At 36.9% G+C, this 3,886-nt stretch overlaps 1 long non-coding RNA gene across 1 annotated transcript; it reads left to right on the top strand.

Moving 5' to 3' along the window:
- Positions 1–1,519: 1,519 nt before the first annotated feature.
- On the top strand, positions 1,520–3,666 carry LOC105438758. The gene is made up of 3 exons (XR_004065062.1): positions 1,520–1,555; positions 2,309–2,568; positions 3,432–3,666. It is a non-coding gene; the product is annotated as an uncharacterized LOC105438758 (long non-coding RNA).
- Positions 3,667–3,886: the final 220 nt, after the last annotated feature.

The raw sequence follows: 3,886 nt of genomic DNA, 5'->3' as shown, positions 1-3,886 counted from the left end.
ATCTTTAGATGAAAAAAATATACTAGTGTCATCAGCAAATTGATAGAAGGTTAATAAGTTAGATGATTTACAAAGCTCATTTATGTATAAAAGAAATAGCAGGGGACCCAGTATTGATCCCTGAGGTACCCCAATAAAGACATTTGTGTCGCATAATTTCATATTCCAGGATATATCGATGAAGGAGAAGAGATCTTCTGTACCCTACTGCCAGGTCCCGAAAGAATTAACGTTCTCTATAGAGTCAAACACAAGGGACCTAAATATTGTGTTCGACGACGGGATGAACAAACACGAAAGAACGGTAAATATGCCTGAATTATATTCCATAAGGTCTGTTGAAGAATAGTGGTCGACAAAAGAGTTAGGATTTAACTCCTTGGATGTTCATTTTTAAAACTGATTTGTTATTATTTTACAAACCTACTTCGTTTCGAGATCAACATTCATGTTCAGGATGATTTCTATAAATGCAACAATAAAACATCCACTGAATGATCCAACATCTTCCTTATTTCGAAATTGAAGGATATCCTCAAATCGAATATAATTATCCCTCTCTCGGTCTATTCTCTCCCTTTAACCGAATCACATGCGCATCCTAACATAATGCTGTCATGTTTACTATCATTGTTAGTATTATATCATTATTATTGGTGTTGTTGTTATTGTCCTTGCTGTTATTATTATCATTATCATTCGATTGTTACTATTATTATCATCATCGTTATTATATTTATTCCCATGATATTCAAACCAAGATGACTATCGAGAGTATACTAAGTGGAAAGTGCAGCCCTCTGACATTCGAGCTTCAGTTTTCTCCAGAAGAGAAAGGAAAGAAGAACGTCCATATCGACATACTACAAGGGTCAGCAACACGTGCAGAAAGAGAGTTGTTCATTTCCATAGAAGGTAAGCCTATATTATCACAAAGGAGGATATTATGTGTATTTCACTTCATCATAAGTAGCCAGGTACATGTATCTTACGTAAATCACTTCTGTAACGAGTTACCACAAAGACCTTACACAAGTCTGAAATACCCTACATACCGGTTAGTCAATTCTGTATCATGTTATCTTGAATACCCTACATAAGTCATTAATTGTAACCATTGATCTCAAAGACCGAACATCAGTCATTTCTGTCAATAGTAATATCATAGTCTCTACTCATTTTAATTTACGTAACTCCAATGTATCTCAGTTTTTCTGCTAATTCAATAAGACTCATTTAAAAGAGCTTTAAAGTCTCCAATATAGCACCCACAAAAAGGAACATTTTTAAAGAATAGCTGTAGGGTAGCCCTGTTCAAACCTGAACTCTGTTTCTAACAAATTTGTATGCATTCACGTATCTTCTGAAAGTCGACAAAAAATGGTTTGTAAACAAAACCATTGAATTATGATTATTTATCTCCCACAACACATCTATTTACAATTAGCTAAAACATAGCGATTCTGAATACTGTAAACAAAAATGTAGTCCCATTGTATTTCTTTATTCCGTTAAATGCAGATGAACCGGATTATGCAGTCGATCACTCAGATTCGTAAGTAAACGAAAGTCATTATCCATCACCTATGTCCTGTAGCTTAGAGGCTATTAAATGGAGCTTGAGAGTTGAGACACGGCTTCTTCATAACTCCCTGTCTTCAGTTGTTCTAGTACGGTAGTTGCTACATGCCTTGTGGTAACTATTTTTTGAAAGTGGTATGATGAGTGATAATTTCCATGCAAACGGCAATGCACCAGTTCTCCACACCTTGTTGAAAGATTTGTGTCTTTTAAGATTTCATCTTTTAAGCTTTTAACAGCTTCTTCAACCTCAGACTGAAGAATTTGTTGGTCTTTCTTCTGCTCAATAAATGTGACTTACCTCAGAATATCTAGTAGTTAATGATATGTTGGTAATCATGGAGTTCATCGCAATATCCCTTCCACCTACTCCGAACAGCCTGCTGTTCTGTAAGGGTGTTGCCATTTCTGTATTTGATAGGGTCTAGCTTCCATTTACATCATTATATTATTTGAGAATGTACAATTAGACTGAGTATTTATCATTCTTGACGCGTAACCCGTCGCTAAAAAGGTCCAATAAAATACCCGTAATTGCATGGCTTCCGAGCGACAGCTGACTTCTTGTAGTGATAGTGATGATGGTGATTTATCAAAGGACACGGATTCATATCAATGCTTTAAAAAGAAATCTACCAAACCTCTATCAGCTTACTTTGGTTCTTTTTGTAAATCTTTTTAACACCCCCCCCCCCCCGCCGAATATTTTGAATTTACTTACCTACAGGCAGGGGCATTTCCAGTATGTATCCAACAATCTTCTCGAGATCCTGGCCGATGTGATCCGTACACCAAAGGATGTAATATCCTTTGGTTACCAGCTTGGCTTCTCTTATTCCTCCATGAAGAAATACTCTAGGTCAGGCTTTGGTGAGATGCTACGCGACTGGAGACGGCAGGTTCGACCTAGTGAGCAGGTAGTTGAACTTCGAAGGGCATTGCAAAATGCTGGGTTAGGCGTTGCAGCTGAGGTAACCTTACATTAACGTAAGTACCGTATTCTTTGGGGCTTTGTAAGACTAAATATTTCCCGTGTATTGTTAGAAAGATGGGAATATCTTTTCGAACTCCCTTCTACTAAACCATAGCCAAAGAAACTAATGAAATATTTTCAGCTGAAGTATTTGCAGCGAAACGATCTTAAATGTTCTCGATTCAGAGAGCTCGAACCATTTGAAATACTGCCAAGCATTTGTAGGTACCCACTTAATACGAACTGAAAGGAACAAAATAACGGACTTTGGGGAAACGAACTTGTCATATATTGCAAGCACCTAGCAAGGTTATAACCTGGCACCTCCCACATGATAGTCCAGTTCGGCACGCAAACTTTGATTGCCCTTTTGGCGTCTTAATAGTCAAGAGCCAACAATGTACCACAATGCTCCCAAATCCCTTAATCAATGACTCAGTCACACCTTTGCGTATTGGCTTGTGTATTGCTGCGTATTTATGGCTAGCCGTTTTAACATGTATGTATTCCTATTTCTTGATTTCAAGAATTGAATTCTTGATATCAAGAAATCGAGCGTTAATAATCTATACTGCAAATGTTTCCAAGCATTGAATTTTAATAAAAATGTCCAATCAAAGTTTCACCTTTGCAATATTGAAAATAAAATTAGTTTTTTAAAATCTTCGCACAGCTACTTTAAACACTGGCAGTGCATTTCTAACGACAACAGCAACACAACTGATTGAGTTTCAACAAACGAATTCCTGAATATTCGAATTATTGAAAGTTCTTTTTTCCCCCATTTTTCGTTTGTAAACCATCAGTTTGTAACACGTAAAAATACTCAAACTTGTTCATGTTTTTTTCTTCTATATTCCGTTTTATTGAATAACAGGAGAAGCATTACACAAGTCTGACAAGCATGGAAATCAAATGAGTAAGGAACCTTGTCATTGAGATGTTTATTATCACCCCACAACTAAGAAGGGATTCACTTAATTTATGCATTCAGCTGGGAAGCCTATGTCTTGACAAACATGCATCATAAGTCTGCATGATTCTCAGCCTGAATCTAGAACTTGCTGTTTCTTCCATACCCAATGCTGCTTGGAGTCATATAGTTGGAGCTAATCTTGAGCTGTGGTATGGGATTCGTATTTTGAGAGAAAATTGCAATTATTTGTTCTGGATTGTTTATCCTGCAGTAGATTGGTTGTTTGAACCAATGAAATAAAAACAAACCCACACAAACTTACTGGGAATCATCTTCGATGAAAACCACAACTCCCATTTGCACATGGTATCATGCCTACTTATCCGAATTTCTCCGTCTGCCTATGCTCATAGCCA

Source organism: Strongylocentrotus purpuratus, unplaced genomic scaffold (assembly GCF_000002235.5).
Source record: "Strongylocentrotus purpuratus isolate Spur 01 unplaced genomic scaffold, Spur_5.0 spur5_contig_844, whole genome shotgun sequence".
In the NCBI taxonomy this organism is placed as follows: Eukaryota; Metazoa; Echinodermata; class Echinoidea; order Camarodonta; family Strongylocentrotidae; genus Strongylocentrotus; species Strongylocentrotus purpuratus.
Note: the sequence above shows the minus strand (reverse complement) of the source record. Positions and strands in the feature narration are given on the sequence as shown.